The sequence below is a fragment of the Balaenoptera borealis genome (genome assembly GCF_965194805.1).
Source record: "Balaenoptera borealis genome assembly, chromosome: 1".
Taxonomy (NCBI): domain Eukaryota; kingdom Metazoa; phylum Chordata; class Mammalia; order Artiodactyla; family Balaenopteridae; genus Balaenoptera; species Balaenoptera borealis.
The window spans coordinates 113,939,624-113,961,860 of record NC_138860.1 but is presented as its reverse complement, the minus strand read 5'-3'; the positions used below and the strand labels follow the sequence as shown (position 1 = coordinate 113,961,860).

The 22,237-nt window shown below is 41.0% G+C and overlaps 1 long non-coding RNA gene across 1 annotated transcript; it reads left to right on the top strand.

Annotated features, from left to right (window-relative positions):
• The first annotated feature begins 172 nt into the window (after window positions 1–172).
• Window positions 173–13,832, top strand: LOC309626559. Its single transcript, XR_014243285.1, has 2 exons — window positions 173–1,518; window positions 4,290–13,832. It is a non-coding gene; the product is annotated as an uncharacterized lncRNA (long non-coding RNA).
• The last annotated feature ends 8,405 nt before the right edge of the window (window positions 13,833–22,237 follow it).

Genomic DNA, 22,237 nt, shown 5'->3' with positions numbered 1-22,237 from the left:
AAAAACAGAAATATAGATCAATGGAACAGGATAGAAAGCCCAGAGATAAACCCACGCACATATGGTCACCTTATCTTTGATAAAGGAGGCAAGCATATACAGTGGAGAAAAGACAGCCTCTTCAATACGTGGTGCTGGGAAAATTGGGCAGATACATGTAAGAGTATGAAATTAGAACACTCCCTAACACCATGCACAAAAATAAACTCAAAATGGATTAAAGACCTAAGTGTAAGGGCAGACACTATCAAACTCTTAGAGGAAAACATAGGCAGAACACTCTATGACATACATCACAGCAAGATTCTTTTTGACCCAGCTCCCAGAGAAATGGAAATAAGAACACAAATAAACAAATGGGACCTAATGAAACTTAAAAGCTTTTGCACAGCAAAGGAAACCATAAACAAGACCAAAAGACAACCATCAGAATGGGAGAAAATATTTGCAAATGAAGCAACTGACAAAGGATTAATCTCCAAGATTTACAAGCAGCTCATGCAACTCAATAACAAAAAAACGAACAACCCAATCCAAAAATGGGCAGAAGACCTAAATAGGCATTTCTCCAAAGAAGATATACAGATTTCCAACAGACACATGAAAGAATGCTCAACATCATTAATCAGTAGAGAAATGCAAATCAAAACTACAATGAGATATCATCTCACACTGGTCAGAATGGCCATCATCAAAAAATCTAGAAACAATAAATGCTGGAGAGGGTGTGGAGGAAAGGGAACACTCTTGCGCTGTCGGTGGGAATGTAAATTGATACAGCCACTATGGAGAACAGTATGGAGGTTCCTTAAAAAACTACAAATAGAACTACCATACGACCCAGCAATCCCACTACTGGGCATATACCCTGAGAAAACCATAGTTCAAAAAGAGTCATGTACCAAAATGTTCATTGCAGCTCTATTTACAATAGCCAGGACATGGAAGCAACCTAAATGTCCATCGACAGATGAATGGATAAAGAAGATGTGGCACATATATACAATGGAATATTACTCAGCCATAAAAAGAAATGAAATGGAGGTATTTGTAATGAGGTGGATGGAGTTAGAGTCTGTCATACAGAGTGAAGTAAGTCAGAAAGAGAAAAACAAATACAGTATGCTAACACATATATACGGAATCTAAGGGAAAAAAAAAAAAAAAGGCCATGAAGAACCTAGTGGCAAGACGGGAATAAAGACATAGACCTACTAGAGAATGGACTTGAGGATATGGGGAGGGGGTGGGGTGAGATGTGACAGGGTGAGAGAGTGTCATGGACATATATACACTACCAAATGTAAAATAGATAGCTAGTGGGAAGCAGCCGCATAGCACAGGGAGATCAGCTCGGTGCTTTGTGACCACCTAGAGGGGTGGGATGGGGAGGGTGGGAGGGAGGGAGATGCAAGAGGGAAGAGATATGGGAACATATTGTATATGTATAACTGATTAACTTTGTTATAAAGCAGAAGCTAACACACCATTGTAAGGCAATTATACTTCAATAAAGATGTTTAAAAAAAAAAAAAAAAAAAACTAAGTGTAAGGCAACAGAAACTCAGTCAAGGCAAAAAAGTGACCATAGTTTCTGTTTTTAAAATGTCTTCTTTAATCTTCCCTTTTCCCGGTTTGCCCAGTTAAATGACCTAACTTGCTTAGAAAAATAACAAACCCTTTCCAAAAGAAACAACATTTAAATCAAAGAAAATCCTTACAACAACAGTGTTTTTAAACGTGATTGTTTTAAGCTCTGATATTTCCGACAGGCTGAGTTTTTGGAACCTTAAATTGGGGTGCTTCATCACTCAGGGGACTAATCCTTCAGGGGATTTGCATAGCTGCATTTGGGAAGTTTCTGCGAGAGGTTATTTTGCCTTTGAACTATGATACCTCTTCAACAAAAAGGAGGTTTCCATTATTATTATTTAAACTGGAACCTTAATGACAGGCAGCTACTATTAATCATTTACTTATTTTACAACTATTCATTGGGTGCTGTCATGGTCCAAAGCACTATGCTTGGGACACAACTATGAAATAAGACAACCAAAATTCCTGCTGCTCTGGGACAAACATTTGATTTTTAGTATTATGGCAGAGCTCAGAGTGGTGTCTGATTTAGGGCCTGATTTTACCATATTTAAAAGAAATAGACAATTTTCATTTGTATAATTATATGAAAAATAGGAAATGCCTCAACTGGTTATAGTTTGAATGTACTGGAATAACCCCCAATCAGTAAAAATCCTTAGACCTATATTATCATTCTCCTAAATATTCTAGTTCATTCCCAAATAATGGCTTATTAATTCTACAGCTAAACATTCAATGATTAGCAGATTTGCTGGTGCTACATGGTTTGTGTGAATTGGAAAGTCATGATTTTCCCTTTCTTCTTCTAAACTGCTTTTCTGAAAACAATTCAAAACAGCAATAAAGAATTAGTGAATTCTGCCTTTCATGATTTTATCATGTAAATGAATAAGGGTGGTTAATTTTATGACAATTTAAATCTCCTTTTCAAATTATTTCTGCCATAATATATTCCCATACATTATCAGATAATTCTCAGCTGCTCTATGGGCTGAGACATGACTTTTTGGTAACACCATGGGGCTCCAATGGTAGCAATCCCAATACACAGAGATGTTCCCTCTAATTAGCCAGGTCTGTAACACAATTCTTAAGAATTGTGTTCCAGCACTGCTGGAACAAACCTTCATTAAGATAGATGATCTTATTGGTTCCATAGTTTACATTATTCCTTTTGAAATCTTACAAAGACACTTGTTTCCTTGAATAAAAATGTCTCCAGTTTCCATAGTTATACACTATCTTTGCATTGAAATGCAATTGCAGTTACAATCAGGAATGAAAGAGGTGACATCACTACTGATCTTAGAAAAACAAAAGGGTTATAAGGGAATGCTATGAACAACTGTATGTCAACAAATTAGACAACTTAGATGAAATGGACAAATTCCTAGAAAGACAAAGACTATAGAAACTGACTCAAGAATAAGTACAAAATCTCAGACTTCCCTGGTGGCACAGTGGTTAAGAATCTGCCTGCCAATGCAGAGGACACGGGTTCGAGCCCTGGTCCAGGAAGATTCCACATGCTGCGGAGCAACTAAACCTGTGAGCCACAATTACTGAGCCTGTGCTCTAGAGCCCACAAGCCACAACTACTGAGCCCGCATGCACAACTACTGAAGCCCGTGTGCCTAGAGCCTGTGTTCCACAACAAGACAAGCCACTGCACTGAGAAGCCTGTGCACCACAACGAAGAGTAGCCCCTGCTCTCTGCAACTAGAGAAAGGCCTGTGCGTAGCAACGAAGACCCAACGCAGCCAAACATAAATAAATTTATTTAAAAAAAAAAAAAGAATAACTACAAAATCTGAATAGACCTATAACAAGTAAAGAGATTAAATTAGTAATTTTAAAACTTCTCTTAAAGAAATGCTCAGGCTTAGAAAAAGAGGGAGAAAGGAATCGAAGCATATCACTACAAAACTTCATCAAATCACAAAGGAAGACAGCAAGAGAGAAAGAAAAGAACACAGGAAAACTTTAAAACAGCCAGAAAATAATGAACAAAATGACAATAGTAAATCCTTACCTGTCAATAATTACTTTAAATGTAAATGGATTAAATTCTCCAGTCAAAAGAGATAGAATGGCTGGATGGATTAAAAAAAAACAAGATCCAATAATATGCTGCCTACAAAAGATTCACTTTACCTTTAAGGACATACATAGACTGAAAGTGTAGAGCTGATAAAAGATATTCCATGCAAAGGTAACTGAAAGAGAGTAGGCGTGGCTATACTTACATCAGACAAATAGACTTTAAGTCAGAAACTGTCATGAGACAAAGTCACTATATAATGATAAAGGGGTCAATTTATCAAGAGGATACAATTATAAATATATATATGCACCCAACATCAGAATACCTAAATATATAAAGCAAATATTAACAGAACTGAAGGGAAAAATAGATAGCAACACAGTAGTAGTAGGGGACTTTAATACCCTATGTTCAACAATGGATAGATCATCCAGACAGAAAGTCAACAAGTTGGACTTGAACTATACTTAGACCAAATGAGCTTACTAGACATAACAGCATATTTCATCAAACACATTCTTTTTAAGCACACGTGAAACATTCTCCAGGATAAATCATATGTTAGGCCACAAAACAAGTCTCAGCCAATTTAAGAAGATTGAAATCATACCAAGTATCTTTTCTGACCACAATGGAATGAAATTAGAAATCAATAATAAGAGGAAATGGAAAAGTCATAACCATGTGCAAATTAAACAGTACATCTCTGAACAACCAATGGTCAAAGAAGAAACCAAAAGAGAAATTTAAAAGATATCTTGAGACAAATGAAAATGGAAACACAACATACCAAAACTTATGGGAGGCAGCACAGTTCTAAGTGGGAAGTTTATAGCAATAAATGCCTACATTAAGGGGGAAAAAAGATCTCAAACAGCCTAACTCCACACCTCAAGGAACTAGAAAAAGAAGAGCAAACTAAACCTAAAGTTAGCATATGGAAGGAAATAATAAAGATCAGACCAGAAATAAATGAAATTGGAAAAAACAATAGAAAAGATCAATGAAAATAAGTGTTGGTTTTTAAAAAAATAAAATAGATAAACCTTTAGCTATACTAAGAAAAAAAAGAAGGCTCAAATGAATAAAATTATAAATGAAAAAAGAGACATTATAACCAACACCACAGAAAAACAAAGGATCATAAGAGACTACTATGAACGTTTATACGCCAACAAATTAGACAACCTAAAAGAAATGGATATGTTCCTAGAAACATGCGACCTACCAGTGAGGTTATGAAGAAACTGAATAATGAAGAAATAGAAAATCTGAACAAGCCCATAATGAGTAAGAAGATTGAATCAATAATTAAAACCTCCCAGCAAATGAAAGACCAGGACCTGACAGCTTCACTGGTGATTTCTGCCAAACTGTTGAACAAGAATTAATACCAATCCTGCTCAAACTTTTCCAAAACATTGAAGAGGAAGAAGTACTTCCAAACTAGTTTTTAGTTGGATCGTATCCAACTAAAAAGCTCCTACATAGCAAAGGAAACAATCAACAGTGTGAAGAGACAACCTAGAGAATGGGAGAAAATATTTGCAAACCATACATCTGATAAGAGGTTAATATCCAAAACATATAAGGGACTCAAAAAACTCATAGTAAGAAAACAAATAGGGCTTCCCTGGTGGTGCAGTGGTTGAGAATCTGCCTGCCAATGCAGGGGACACGGGTTCAATCCCTGGTCCGAGAAGATCCCACATACCGCGAAGCAACTAAGCCCGTGAGCCACAACTACTCAGCCCGCGTGCCACAACTACTGAAGCCCGCACACATAGAGCCTGTGCTCTGCAACAAAGAGAAACCATCACAATGAGAAGCCCGCCCACCGCAACAAAGAGTAGCCCCCACTCACCACAACTAGAGAAAGCCCACACACAGCAACAAAGACCCAACACAGCTAAAAATAAATAAATTTATTTTTAAAAAGAGAAAACAAATAACCCAGTTTTAAAATGGTCAAAGACCCGAATAGATATTTTTCCAAAGAAGACATACATGTGGACAACAGGTATATGAAAAAGTGCTCAATATCACTATTCATCAGGCAAATGAAAATCAAAACCACAATGAGGTATCACCTCACACCTGTTAGAATGGCTGTTATCAAACAGACAACAAATAACAAGTGTTGGTGAAGATGTGGAGAAAAGAAAACCCTTATATAGTATTGGTAGGGATATAAATTTGTATGACCATTATGGAAAACAGTTTGCAGGTTTATAAAAAAAATTAAAAATAGAACTACCATGTAATCCAGCAATCCCACTTTTGGGTATATAACAAAAGGAAATGAAACCAGGATCTTGAAGAGGTATCTGCACTCCCATGTTCATTGCAGCACTATTCATACAGGCAAGATTTGGCAACAACCCAAGCATCCATCGACAAATGAATGGATAAACAAGATGTTATATATGTATATTTTTATATATTATATAAATGATATTTAACTCTGAGAAAGGAGGAAATGTTGCCATTTGCAGCAACATGGATGAACCTGGAGGACATTTTGCTAAGTGACATAAGTCAGACAGATAAAGACAAATGCTGTATGATCTCACTTATATGTGGAATCTAAAAAAAAAAAAAAAAAGTGGAATTTATAGAAGCAGAGACTAAGAAGGTGGTTACCAGGGACTGAGGGAGTGGGAGGTGGGGTGGGTATTGGGAGATGCTGGTCAAATGGTACAAAGTTGCAATCATGTAGGATGAATAAGTCTAGGGCTCTAATGTACAGGCATAAGGTCTATACTTAATCATATTGATCACTGTAAATAAGCTGAGAGAGTAGATTTCAGGTGCATTCATCATACCCACAAAAAATGGCAGCTGTGAGGAGATGATATGTTAATTGCTTGCATGTAGTAATTATTTCACTAGGTATACAAATATCAAATCACCATGTTTTATACCTTAAATGTGTACAATTTTCACTTTAAACTATGTAAATTTAAAAAAGAGAGAAAACCAGTTTAGCAAAGTTGAGTGATAGAGATGTAGGATAAAACATGAGAGGTCAGAGGGTAAGGTGTTTTAGGGGAGTACAAAGGAAGAGTGGGGCATGTAGAGGCATGTAGAATCTTATAGATTGTTATAAGCCTTTTCTTCTGAGCAGGAAGGGGAACTATAATAAGGTTTTAAGCAGATTAGTAAAATAATCTGATTTACATTTTAACAGGCTGCAGGCGGGCAGCAGCAAGAAGACCAATTGGGAAGCTGTTGCAGTGGCCCAGGCTCAAGAGAGTAATGTGGCTTAGAGTGGCAGTGGAGAAGGTGGTGAGGAATGATTAGCCTCTGTATATGTTGTGAAGGAGGAACTGACAGAATTCGCTGACAGATCCACTGGGACGTGGAGAAAGAGGGAAGTCAATAAAGGAGAAATAAAAATGGGTTAATATATGTAAAATGTTTACTTACCATAGAGCCTGGTTAATAATGTCAGCTGTTATTATTATTATTACTACTTCCTGTTGTGAGAGTCATGGAAGGTAATGTATGGAACCTGTAAGTATTATCTAGAGTAAGGTGTTTATAAAATGATTAAACTCTGAGGGATAGGTCCCAACAGGAGATTGTGCCTCTCCCCAAAGTTGGCTGATGGGCAGGTGAGGAAGCTTCAAGCCTCAGAGATGAATTAAATGACTTATCCAGGTCCTAGCTAAGACTGTTGAATAAGGTCAATAAGTGGCCACACTCTTTGTTTCCCAGTACTTAGAATCTTACTTGCTTTTTCTTTTTTTTTTTTTTTTTTTTTGGCCACGCGGCATATCTTGTGGGATCTTAGTTCCCTAACTAGGGATTTAACCCAGGCTCTCAGTAATGAAAGCACTGAGTCCTAACCACTGGACCACCAGGGAATTCCCCTTGGTTACTTTCTTGAGTACTGTTTTTGTAATATTTATTATGTGTATATTTTCAATAAAAACAAATGCATATTCAATGCAGAGAATTTAGAAAACATAAAGGAAAAAAATTTTAACTACCCAGAAATAATATCACTCAGTTTTCTGAGACATATACATATTTTTTAAATTAAAGCTGGGGTCATACTATACATACTGTCTTGAAGCCTGCCTATTCATTTAACAATACATTGTTTCTTTGACAATATTCTTCCACAACATCATTTTCAATGGCACATAATGAATACATTACAATCATGTATTCCCTATTGCTCAATATTCAGGCTATTTCTAATTTTTTGATATTATAAGCAATCCTGTGTGAACATCACAACTATTTCTTTGCATAGCTCTAATTTCATAGAAGAGCTTCCTGGAGGTGGAGCAGCTGGGTCCAAGTGCATTCTTAAAGCTTCTGTTACATGTTGCCACCAACTTAATATTGACAGTCCGGGACACACATTTTTACAACTGAAGACTCCTTGGGTCCACAGGCCTCCTCCTTGAGGAACATGGTAGAACAGAATTATGAACTTAAAAGAATTTCAAGTCCAGTCTTTATATCCTATTCAAAGATGTGAAATGACTTTACCTCTATTTTTCAATGCCTCTATTTCCCAAATGAAGCTAAGGCACTTTCTTCAATGCAGTGAAAAAGCCCCTTGAAAAGACTGTGACTTCCCAAAATACATATTACCTAAACCAAAAAATCCTCAGAGACCAGGTTCTGTCCTTACAATCATCCTTCATCTGGAGAAGGGGGAACAAATCTCCTTTGTCTTCCAAACCATTATCTCCTGTTTTATTTTTAATCACGTCTGGAACTTTACTGGATTGAGAACTGGCAACAAGGAACCAAAGGGCTCAAGAGCTACTTGTTGGGAAGAGCAACCTTCATCCACTGTCTGGTGCGAGTGGGCGTTTCAGCCAGGAGGCCATGGGAGGAGGCTGAGGGCTCTGTCCTCTCAGCCACAAGACCTTGGCCTGGTGTTGAATAAAGTCTGTGTTGCACTTGGAAATGGTAGGCTGGGCTGAACCAGCTGACCCAGGGAGGATGTCCCTACCCTCACCCCAGGCAGGGGAAGGTGGTGTTGGGCTGCCTCCGAGGGGGTGCTAGGAGACAGGGGTGGTAAGGGCAAAGGGGGAAAGCAGGGGCAGTGGTGCCCCCGGTAACTGTGGGAACAGCTCTTCCTCAGATCTCACTCCCCACCCTCCACCTTGGATCTTAGACCTTCGTGAGTCCATATCACTGGGCATCCAAAGTTTCTGCATCGGGCTGATGGAGCAGTCCCCACAGAGAAAGCCGAATTTCCTCATCGTGGTTGAATTGAAGCCATTCACTTGGATGACTCAGCACTGGAGTCCGGCACTGGACTTCTTCCTTGTCCAGGTCACAAGACCGCCAAGGACTTGCTGGATAGCAGTGCTTTCCCAATATACAAAGAGTCACCATGAACTTGTACAAAGGCCATGAACGTCGACTTGGGAAGAAGGATCCCTGACCAAAACTCAGAACTCTCTCCAGGAAATCTCAGGGCCCTTGGTCAATAAATTTGGATTCCCCTGGAAAACCTCCAAGCTCCCCCAAGGCACATGGCTTTCACAGCACCCCAAAAGGACCCACAGTTGCTTTTTCCTATGGAGGCCATGAAGGCACCCACTTGCATGAGGTCACCTAGCCTAAGGGGTGCAGCAGGATGGCTCCTCTGATGGCAAAGCACCATCCTTCCCTGGAAAGTGCCCACTTTCCTCCCTCCCAGGTTCTCACATGGACCACATTCCAGGATGGTGCTCCTCTAAGTGCACCAGTGGCCCTGCATGCGACCCAAAGTCCCGTGGAAACCAGAGCAACTGCAGAGACCCGAGAAGCCACAGGCATATGTGTCATCATGATCTCAGAGATCCACCCCTCAGGCAGCTGGCTGAATGTCACAAAAATCAATCAACTACATTAAATTGACTGTTGGGGTGTTAACCCAGAGCAGGCACTGACATCCATCCCTCAGGCTTCGCAGGGCAGTGAGAGCTGATCTGAGTCATTGTACAGTGGGTCCCAGTGGAATCCAAGTATAAACAGGGAGGTGCAGGTCTGGCCCATCCCCTCTGAGTCAGAGCAGGCCTCCCGCTCGCGGTCCCCCAGACCTGGCTGCCCCTCCTCCCTTGTGTGGGACACACTCCCCGAAGCAGCTCACCCTCCTGCAGGAGAGGACACAGGGACACCTGCTCAGGAATCCTGGGGCTGAAGGGAGGGGACAGCAGGTTGTCCTTGGGTGGTTTTAATCCCACACCTCCATTTCTGAGCAGATGCACTTTTCTTCCTCCTTCTCCTTCCCTCCTTTCTTTTCCTTTGCTTTGCTTTCTCTTTTCCCACATCCAACTTGGGAAGTAGGAATTGGCAATACTCAAATGACTCTATAGGCAGATAAGGATAGAAAGTCTAGAAAGATAGAACATCCCAAGAATTGTTTGGAAAGTATCTGCTATTATATCATATACATTATCACATACACAGATATACAGAAAAATCAGAAAAATCATACCTTTGTTGAACTTGTTGACACTTTCTTTGTGGTTTAGTTTAGTTTATCTTTTGAATTACAGGTGGGTCTATGGGAACAAAACACCATCATCTGTTCTTCTTTTCTGAGCTTAGAGACGCTAAAGTCCTGTGGGCGAGGTGAGTTTTGAGAAGCTGTGGCTGGGGTTAGTATGCATCAGGGGAGACAAGCTTTCAGACCTAAAGTCATGTCCAATAGTGCAATAATATTCGCGATTGTTGGTAGATGTGAGTGGTCTCAGCTACTTTGGGAGGCAGCAGTAGAGCGTAGGGTTAAAAGCACCAAACTTGTTGTCACGCAGGCTGAGTTCAAAACTCGGTTTACACCCTAAGTGATCTCAGTGAGTTATTCAGCCTCTCTCAGGATCAGTTTTGTCACTCATAAAATAGGTGGTCCTGAGGACTGAACGAGCTAACATGAGTAAACTACTTGATGCATATTGTAAGTATGCAGTAAGTGATAGCTATTATTCTGTAACATAAATTTTTAAAATGAATCTGTTGTTTGTATTATTAAGACTTGCAACATGATAAATTATGTTTCTTTTAAAATGTTTTCTAGTAAGTAAGCTATTGGGTTTAAAAAAAAAAACCCTTGTTTTTTAATATAAAAAGACCCTCTATTGAGTACTGTTAAATAAGCCAAATAAGCTCTTAGATTAAGAATGTAAACCTCAATACAGGTATAATTTATTAATTTTCTCAGTTGATGATATTATTATCATGGAAGACAATTAAGTTAATACATCAAGTTCACCTATAATTTAAAAAAGTAAAAAAGATCTAGAAAGAGTGGAAACACTTTCCTTACCTAGACTCTGGTCATTACCATCTTAAGTTGACTTAGATCCAAATGATGAGAAGTGAAAGGCAGCTGACCCAAAGTGACAGAGAGTAGGAAGCTGGGGGAAGGGCTTCCATCTTGGAAAAGACCAAAACAAGAGCTTCCGCGGAAGTAAAGATTCACACAGGAAAGGCCTGGAAAACCCACAGCTAAGTGGAGGTCTCCCACCGTGGTTCTGATCCCCCGATGGTGACTGATAACTCCCATTGTGTCCAGGTCTGGTGCTTCCGGGCAGGAAATCCCAGCCCCCGAACCAGGATAAGGCCAGCCTGGGAGCAGGTCCTGTGGGGGGCATCTCACTGCCACTTCCCACTTTCCTGACACGGTCAGGTTCAGGCTCCCTTTCCCAGGACCTCAGAAGTCCGAGAGGTCAGGGCTGTTGCAGGCTGGTGTGGAATTCAGCCTCTTCTGCGTGGGGGTCAGTTGTTAAAGCCAGGTCCGGGAGTGGGAGTGGGGTGCTTGCCAAGGGATGGGGTGTGAGGAGGGTGAAGGATGAGGAGTGAGAGAGAAGAAGACACGAATTTGAAGGTTCACAAGGTGGCTTATATTTGGGGGACATAGGGAGGTCAAGGGTCATGGTAGAAGGTGATTTGAGGGTTGAGATAGGAAGAATTATCTCTCCCTTGTATTTGAATATTTTTCCCAGTTTTAACTATATTTTGGTTAATCTAGTTAACAAGTGAGGACATAATAAATCTGTGTTTTTGCAAAATCTGCTTATTTTCATGGTGATACTGAGCCCTGGGAGGCCCAGCTGGGCGTCTTCCTGGCGTCCTTTTGGCATATCCTAGTCACACATTTGTACCAGAGTCCCAAATAAGTAGGCTTTAAAATGCCTGACCTAGGTGTGCCTCTGCCAGTGCATTTTTAAAGATGGGATAAGAGAATCTGGAAGAATTTCTAATGATAAACTAATAATAAACTCATACAGACTGTTCCAAATGCTTTAGCTATAGTAATTCATTCAATCCTCATAACAATTCTTTGAAGCAGGAAGTAATATCTTCTCCATTGTACACATATAGAAACTGAATCACAGATAAGTAATTTCACCAAGGTCACACAGCTTATAAATGGTACAGCTGGGATTGAACAGTGGCAGTCTGGCTCCACTGACCATGTTCTTACCAGCTACACTATGACGTCTTTCATTAAATTATAACTTCGTATCTTAACTTTAAAACAAGAATCAAAATCTGATAATAGCTGTTTTTTAAAAAATCATGTTACTGCTTTTTTTCTGAATATAAAATTTATAGTTATTGTAGAAAATTTGAAAAAAAATTTTAAACTTCACAAAGAAGAAAATTAAAACCACCATACTCTCGCCACACAGAAATAACTACAATTTACACTTTATTATATTTTCCTTCAGACTTTTTTCTACGCATAAATATGTGTACATTATTGAGCTAATGCTCTACATAGTATTTTGTAACCCGTTTTTTTCCCCTGAACAATGTATCACGAATGTATTTTATGCCATGCAGTATTCTACAACTTGATTTTTAACAGCTGTTAAGTTTTCCATCATTGCATTCCATGATTTATTTAACCAAGTCCCTGCCATTGGATATTCAGTAATTACCTTTGTTTTTTCCGCTTTAAAAAATAACTCTCTGATAATCATAATAATCACCACTTTTAAATACGTATTTTCATTCTGCTAAAACAAAGGGGGTTTGTTACTGTGACAATGATCCAAGAAGGTCTCAGTTTGAAGAGAAAGTTCTGAGACGTTTGAAAGGCCATCTAAATGCAGCATTCAGGTCTCCCGGGCTTGCAGAGCACGCTGATCCTAACCCAGGCCAAGGCAGCATGGAGTATTCATACATTCAGCTGGTTCATATTTGGGGGGCACCTACTATTTGCCAAGCACTATTTCAGGAGCAGGGGATATAACCTCCAGGGCAATCATGGAGCTTTTAAAGAGAGAGACTAAGAGCCCAGGGTCCTAGAGTCAGACTGCTTGCTCTGGCCCCAAGAAGTCTAGCTGTGTGACTTTGGGGCAAGTAACTTTACTACTCTGAACCTCAGCCTATTCATCTGTGAATAACAATAACAGTACCTACCTCATGGATTGTTATGAACATTAAATGAGATAATACCTGTGAAGGTTTCCTACAATGTCTGATACATACTAAGTGCTCTACCTATTATTATCATTAACTCTAACTCTGCCCTCCTGCTTTTATCATTGAAGATTTGTCCATCTGAAGCTCCAGTCCCATCTCTCAATAATTCTAAATCTCTCTATTATCTACTGAAGAAAATTCATCTATTCTCCCACCAGCAGCCTAACTGAGCCAACTGTCTAACCTATTATCACTTGAGTGGTGCACACTGTCAAGGAAAAAGGAAACACGAAGTTAACAGATAAAAATAGAGTTCAACAGTTAGCCTTCCAAACTGCAGTAGATACTTGATTAGTCTTGAAACTTAGAGTCAACAAAACACAATTGCTTAAAGTTTACTCTGGACAAAGAGATTTCCTCAGTGAGAGAAAATCCTGCCCAATGCCTCATGTTCCTTAGAGCTCAGTTTCCATTTTGAAACACTAAACCCTCCAGTTACTCTTCTGCAAATTACATCTGCTGTGGCCCACACAGCAACCGTATCACCAACGCTAAGTGAGGAGCACTGAATGCTTCATTCCAGCCAGCGTATTTTCCATCTCTTTTGTGGTCAAGAGCTTCATGAGAATCCAGTACTGCAAAGTAAAAAGGCACTGGGGACAACACTGCAATGGTTGTTCTACCCTTTTTATTCCCTCCCCCTGCAAAAAATCAGCATTTCATTCTCATTCTTTGATAGGGTTACAAGACGAATCTTTTTTTTTCCCCCCCTGTAACTTGTATTATTTAAATGGCAAAACACAGTCCAATACAGTGCTAGCAGGAGTGGAGATTTGCGAGGTGAGATGGGGAGGGATGCCCTCATGCATGAAGTCACAAGAAGCCCCAAGTTAGCTTACAAATCTTCTCAGCTATTTATTCCCAGTCTTTTAAAAATGCTGCAAACTGTGGGAAAATAAAGGTGGCTCTCTGTCATCCCTGAAAATTCACTGGGCAGGAAATGTGACTTTAGGGGGAACCAAATTTAGGAGAATTGAAGGGGCTGCGTAATCTAACAGGTGAAGGATCAAACTGGGTTTTCTCTTCCTTCGGCCGTTACCAACAGGGTTCTAGAGCTGGCACACTTCACTTCTTAATCTTTTAGTTTTCTTTTTTGTAAATTGAGAGTCACACTACTAGGTGATCTCTAAAGTCTTGTACAAGTTCCTATGAGATAATTTTTAAAACATATTTTTGCACATTTATTAGAATTGGGAAGTCCGATAAATGTATTTATTAATACTGTGGATGGGCAAAGAGCATGAACAGACAATTCATAAGAAAAGAAACAAATAACTAATGAACATTTCCAAAGAAGGTTAAAGTTTAATCATCACAGTTTTCCTCTTACCCAAATAATAACTCTTTAAAAAAAAAGTTTATATTAAAGAGGTTTAAAAGAGTCCAGTGGAGAGTTGAGGTAAACTTGCTTGCTGGAAAGATCATGGAGATAACAGTAAGCTCTAAATCAGCCGGGGTCTAAGCGGAGTGGGGCCTGCTATCTCACAGCCTGGTCCTCCCACTGTTCCCTATGTGGACTCCGCTGCTTTTCTTTGCCTGCAATCCGGGCCCCTTCTGCTGTCAGCACTTCTTGGGCAGCCACTCACCCCTGACTCTCAGGCCATTTGTTTGGGGGTTGCTGGCCAATCTCTGGTCACTCCTGTGGAACAATCCTGGGACTTTTGTCAGAATTGTCAGGAAAGTGAGGTTTCTTTCTGCTGCCACTAATAGCTATAAGAAATAGCAGAAAGTAGAAGCATGGTTGCCAGGAGCTGGGGGGAGGGGGAAAGGAAGAGCTGTGTGTAATGGATATACACTTTCCATTTTGCAAGATGTAAAAGTTCTGGAGATCTGCAGCACAACAATGCGAATATACCTAACACTACTAAGGTGTACACTTAAAAGTGGTTAAGATGGAAATATGTGCTTTGTAGCCACAATTAAATTTTTTTTTAATAAGAGAGAAAGAAAGAAGGAAGGAAGGAAGGATGAGGGAGGAGGGAAGTAAAACATAGGCCAGGAGGTCCTATGCCCCATGAAAAGGGCCTAACTAAAAATGAAGTCAAAACAGAGAGCAAAGCTGAGAAATCAAGCCCTGATAACTTTGGATGAGTTCCTGGATCCAGTCATGCCTGAAGCTGGTCCTATGCCTGGACTTTTTATGTCATTATTATTTTTTTTTTTTATTGAAGTGTAGTTGATTTACACATATCGTTATTATTTTTGAGGTAATATATATACAAGGTTTCAAAAGTCAAAGAATATTATAAGGTTTATAAACAACAACCACAAAAGCCCAACTAACTCCTCCCTGTCTCCTTTATCTTTCTCTTAAGTGTTTTCTTCTACTTTGTCTGGTATTTATGTCTTTATTTTTAACCAATAGGGTTATACAGCTACTTTTCAGGTCAATAGTTTTATGTATTATCTATTGACTCTGTATACAGAAGATGAGAATTCAGCACTATTGCTTCTCATTATCCCTCACCCTACATCACTCTTCCAAAACAGCTCTGTTACAATTTTTGGTTAAATCACTACTTAGTGATTACCTTTCTTTCCTTCACTGTTTGTTTCTTCTATAGGGGATAATTTCCTCCCTTTTAGCATCTGTTCATTTTTCACTACCATAATTTCTTCTACACTCACAAGAACATTGTAAAAACCCCTGAATTCAACTTTCATTTTCAGTTGAATGTCTCACGCTCTTTCAGTTCCAGCTTTTCCTAGAGACATTCCCTCCAGGAGCTTTCCATTGCCTGCTTTAATCTCGACTAGTTAACTTCCAGGCCTACTATGAGAATCCCCTGACTTGACTTCCAACACTTCTTGTGGCAGACACTACAATGTGTTCACCCAAACAGATCCTTCTCCCTGAGCACAAAGCTAGGCTGTGTCCCTTTTAGCTGATGGAATGTGAGCAGAAGTGATGCTCGCCGCTTGCAGACCTGATCCATAAAATCCTCTGAGAGTTCCTCTTTCTCTCCCCCAGGGTGACAGTAGAAGCTCCGTGGTAAAGATGGCACAGACTTTGTCAGCTGAAGCTTGAATAACTTTGTGGAGTTGGAGTCTCACCTCATTCTGCCATCTTTTTACCACTGATTGGACTCGTGAATGAGAAATAATTTTCTTATGCTGTAATTGTTCCTTTGTATAGCATTCAGTTCTTATTTCAAGAATGCAACATCATCTGTATCACTTTGAGGACATTGAAGGGTTTTTGTTGTTTTGTTTTTACTTTTCTTTCGCCTCCTGCATTGTCTGTTTCCTCTGAGTTTCTTTTGCCATCTCTCTGTTTTGCAACTGTCTTTCATGTTGAGTTTTTCCCTAAATATATGAGTATGATCATTGACTCTCTGACCATATTTGAAATTGAAGCATTAAAAAACAGATTAAAAGCTATGTGACCGGGCTTCCCTGGTGGCGCAGTGGTTGAAAATCCGCCTGTCAATGCAGGGGACACAGGTTCGAGCCCTGGTCTGGGAAGATCCCACATGTCGCGGAGCAGCTAGGTCCGTGAGCCACAATTACTGAGCCTGTGTGTCTGGAGCCTGTGCTCCGCAACAAGAGAGGCCGCGATAATGAGAGGCCCGCGCACCGCGATGAAGAGTGGTCCCCACTTGCCGCAACTAGAGAAAGCCCTCGCACAGAAACGAAGACCCAACACAGCCAAAATAAATAAATAAATAAACCCAAAGTTAAAAAAAAAAAAAGCTATGTGACCATAGATTCAAATGAATAAGACAATTTACCAGCTTCATTTCCTGCTGGAGGACATCCCTCTTGGGACTGTACATACACACACATACACACACACACACACATACATATACACACTGTATCTGGAAGGATAGAGGAGAAAATGATGTTTATCTTTGGGCAAAAGGACCGGGAGATGGTATGGGAGTGAGAATATTTTACTGACTGTACCACTGTTTGAAGATTTCCTATATGTGTATCTATGGCCTAGCCCCCTCCCACACAAAAAAATATTTAAAAGAATAGCGTTAGATCCCCATCTACCGGCTTGTGACAGCAAGTTAAAGAGAAAGGTGAATATATGATTCAATTTTTTAAAAAAAATTTAAGACCATCAGTTAAAAAAAAAAAAAAGCTATGTGACCATGGGTGAGATTTAGTGCCTGGTAATCTTCATTAGGGTGATAAGGTGACTGGCTGGCTTTTTTATTCAAGAAGCCCCAAATCTCAATATGGTAGGTCTTTTCTCCTGGGCTGGCCAATCTCTCTAGAGATGAATTTCCTGTCTAGACTCCCACCTAGTCTCTATAAGCCTGACTGCTCAAGTTCTGTGAGCTAAGTGGGGGAAGGAGCCGGAGGTCTCACATTCAGAATGTGGAATTCCCTGTTTTCCAAAGACTGTCTCCAACTCTTTCATTTTCAGGTACCTCCCCTGCACAGCCTTGCCATATCTAGTGTCTCGGGGTCTGGAACCTCTCTGGTTAAAGTCTCCCCCCAACAGTAAATCTTCAGTGTCTGCCAGGGTTGGGGAGAGGAGGGGGCCTCCTCATATACCCTTTCAGACGCTGTCTCTGCTTTCAGCCTCACACCACCCCCTTGCCTTCAGCGGCCCCTTCATTGTTAGTTCCTCAGCCTTTCTGGGGCTCTGTGGCATGAATGGGCTTGCCTCTCCTTTGAATCTCTTTGTAGTGAGTGTTAGGGTACACCACCCAGATGCTCCCTTTCTGATGGAGACTCTCTTTTCCCAGCGGCTGGAAGTATTTTCTGATGAAGGCTTACAGCTGAGCTCCTTCCCAGGAATTGGGCCTGGATGAAGGAACCTGCCTCATCCAAGATTATCTCCCTTCCAGGGGCAGCCGCATCCAATGACTGGCCCGTGGAGGGGTACAAAGGCCTGAGTCCCTTGCTTCAATTTGGGACCACTCTGAAGAGCTTCCTGTGAGGTCGGTTCAGACTGCCGTGACTGCATCCCAGTTCCACTTCTCTCTCTGCCCAGCCCTGCATCTTTCACTCCCCCTCAGGTGTGGTTTCCAAGAGCTCTGCCCAATAAACCTCTAGCATCAGATCTCCATCTCAGGGTCTGTTTCACAAGGAGCTCAGTCTAAGACCCCTTGTAGCTCTCTTTTATCTGATTTTCATATTCCAAACGTTTATTGGCATTTCTCATCTGCTGTTGTCTCCTCTCTTTGGCTTTGTGAGTTTATACCTATTTTTGTGTCCTCTACGCTCATTTCAGTGATATTTTTACAAGGTATCTGAGATAAACACATATGTTCAATCCGTTGTGTTTAACCAGAAGTGTGAAAACATATACATAACACATAATGAATCTCCCAGCTTCACATAGGTCAAGCGACAATTATTAAAATTCACACCATTTTTTGAGCACCATTGAGATGGAATATTAAGAAATAAGAAAGCACAGGGTAAATACGACAGATTCCGATCGATCATCAGTGGAAAAGCTAGAGAGAAGCCCCCAAGCAATCCTGGCACACCCCTCCCAGTGAATCCACACCCAGCTCAGAGCCTGCTCTCTTTTCTCTCTGGACATTTGCACCAGCTGCTTTCTTGGCCAGAATGTCCTCCCCTTCATTTCACTTGGCCAAATCCTCCTAGTGTCCCAGAACCCAGCACAGAACAGCATCAACCCCCCATACCCAGCATAAAGTCACCTCACACTTACCTTTATACTAGCACTTAATACACCAGGATTATAATTGCCTGTGACTTTGAGCTCCTTGAGCACAGAAACTGATTATTTTTCATCTTCTTAGACCTAGTATCTCTCACACTACCTAATAGATAGTAGATACCCAATAGTGTGTGTGGAATAAGTGAGTCATTTGGATTAAATGGATTGATGGATGGATGATTCAGATAGGCTCTCCCTAGGTGTCAGCCATGGAGGAGGGGAGCCCTCATGCTTGGGGAGAAAAGAATTGTTCAATCATGAATGGGTTTCCCCTGTCCAGCCCTCACCCAAACCTTGGTGAAGCAGAGCCCAGCGATACTGGAGCAAAGGAATTAGTCCAACCAAGTGCTATTGATCTGGGTTGACAGAAAATGGAAGAAAACATGCCAGATTAGCTATTTTGGAGTACTAATCTAGAAAAGGCAGAAAGGGGGAAGCCATACCTAAAAATCATTATTACTAGCCTGAAGTTGTAAAAAATCTATAAAAAGGAACCTCCATAATTGCCTACAATTTCAATAAGAGCACTACTACTAACACATATTTTAGGGATTTTTTGAAGATCTGTACATGTTTTAACTCCTTTTATCTTCACAATAGTCTTATGAGTTGGGTGCTTATTTATATTTTATATATGAGGAAACTGAGCACAGAAGACTTGCCCAAAGCCATTCAGCTAGGAAGTGACAGTGCCAGGATTTGAATCCTAGCAGTCTCTTAACCACAAAACAAAAGCTCCCTCTCCTCGCATTTCCCGATTTCACCAACTCACCTCCTGCTCCAAGTTGCTAAAAAGGAAATTCGCCCTTTTGGATGGAACAGCAATACTCCTGCTTTGGCAGCTTTCCCAGCTGCGTTCAGTCTCACAGCCCAGGTGTAAAAAAGTTATAACAAAAGTTAAGTGAAGAAGGGGGCTGGGAGGGAGAAAGATCCAGTGGATGGTGCTTTTAACCCCACCCCTTGAGAAATGAAATCTGAGAAAGAATCAGTGTAAAGGAAAAAAGGGGAAAAAAAGAATCCTTGCAGGGCAGAGCTGTCCCCTCCAGGCCTTGTCGCAGGGACCTGGGGGTCTGCTTTCAGATGACAAGCTTCCGTTTATGGACCCAGGAAGAAGGGAACCACATGCAGCAGGAATCAAGTCAGAGCCAGTGACTCAACCCACACGAGGGCCCAGAGGTCCAGGAACACATCACAAGATGCTGAGACACGTCTCAAACACTTGCCAGCTGAGTCCATCTGGAACATGAGTTCTGAGCATGAAAGAGTGAGAGCAGAGAGACGAGGGGAGGAGGCCCGAATGTGCAGGTCAGTGCGAGCTGACTCAGAGATGACTTTGAAGGTCAGCCGGGATGATCCCGCCATGTCTCGGACCAGTCCCAAAGTGCTGAGAGTGGTCATAAGAATCATGAGGCTGAACCTCGAGACTTGTTTCCCAAGTAGGGAGGGAAAGCAGCTTCAGTGTCTCCCGGCTTCTGCCCGTGCCCTCCCCTTAGGTCTCCTTACTCATGTCAGGGCCATCTGTTTTCTCAGGACAGCCCAGCCCTAAACATGGGAGGCAGAATAAAGGGACTGCCATCAAAAGTCCCCGGGGGCAGTCTCCTTACTGTTCCGCTGAATCCTTTCAAAGGATTCAGAAAGAAGCTTGTAAGCTTGGCCATGAAATTGTTCCCACTTGACTAAGCAGAATGTTCACACTTGTAATTATTGAATTTGTGATGTGGAATTATTTATTCCATGTCTGTCTTTCCCCCTGAGCTGTAAATTTCACCAGAGTCCATTTAGCCTCGTTCACCAGCACCTACGAGAGTGCCTGGTACACAGTACAGCTGAATACATATCTGATGATTGATATAATCATATTAATAGATAATGATGATGATGATGACGATGAGTGGAATAAATGCATGGACTTACTCCAGTCCTTAGGGATTGGTATGAACAAAACCCTCCCCTTGCCTCTTTGTAGGGACCAGCCTTCAGAGTCTTCAGATGCTCTTGTGCCCCATCCGTCGCCCACCAGGGCCTCCTTTCCCATTTGCAGAGCTGGCAGTTAAAGCTCCCCCCAAGGAATGATCGGCGCTGGAGCCCAGGTCACGTGGCTCGGGCCCCAGTTACAGCTCAGGTGTCAGGGCTGGGCAGGGGTAGGGGCTAGACTGGGAAGGCTGGATCTCTGGGAATCGGATGAACGACTCGGATGAAGAAGTTGAGAAGTAGAGGAATCAGCTTTTGAAAGGGAATGTCAGTAACTCCGGGGGAAAAACAGGAAAAACAAGGAGAAGGGCGAGCTCCTTGGCTACCAAGAACTATACTGGCTCCCTTCCAGGTTTCTATTTCTGGTGTTTGGTGGTTAAATTTTAAAAAGCTTATAAACTTAACTCCAGTTAGAAAAAAATACAACTATTTCAAATATTGATCCCGGATAATCCCCTCAAACCTGAGCGGGAGACCACCTGACGTGAAGGGGCGGTAGGAGTGGGGAGGCCCAGTGGGTGGGAACCAGGGAAGGGGGTGGCAACCGAGGCTGGCGGGTGCTGAATCGGAGCGGCACTTTCCTGACTGCGCATGCCGTTTATTGGTCACCTCCCTCCCTATCGTTGGAGTTTAAGGACCAAGGAAACAAAAAGTCAATTTGCAGGCCTGTAACCTTTCCAGACTGCTCACATCTTAGCGTTGAAATGTGACATTTGGTTACTCTTCCTTTCTTGGCAGAAGTTATGTAAAAATATTTATTTCTGAAGTGGAAATGGATTTAAAATACTCTTAACGGATCAATAAAAATATGACAAATCCCAAATAGAAAAATTGGCAGGGGATATGAACTGGCAGTTCTCAAAAGGAAAACAAACACCCAATAAACACCTGAAAAGCTGTTCACCCCCAATGTTGTCAAAGAAATGCAATCAAAACAATGAGGGACCATGTTGTGTCCCTCAGATTGGAAAGGATTGAAAGAAATAATGTCATTCGCAAATTTTAACTATTGGAAAACTAGAGAGAGTCAACTGGAAGATGCGGAACTGAGACCTCAGTCAACTGACTGGTCACAACATTCTCATTAAAAAGTATAAATATACAGGCATACCTTGGAGATATTGTGGGTTCAGTTCCAGACCACTGCAATAAAACAAATATCACGATAATGCGAGTCACAGGAATTTTTTGGTTTCCCAGTGCATATAAAAGTTATGTTTACACTGTACTGTAGTCTATTAAGTGTGCAATAGCATTATGTCTAAAAAAATAATGTATACATTTTAACGAAAAAATACTTTATTGCTAAAAATGCTAACCGTCATCTGACCCTTCAGTGAGTCATAATCTTTTTGCTGGTGGAGGGTCTTGCCTCGATGTTGATGGCAGCTGACTGATCAAGGCAGTGGTTGCTGAAGGTTGGGGTGTCTGAGGCAATTTCTTCAAATAAGACAACAATGAAGTTTGCCACACAGATTGACTCTTCGTTTCATGAACGGTTTCTCTGTAGCATGCAATCC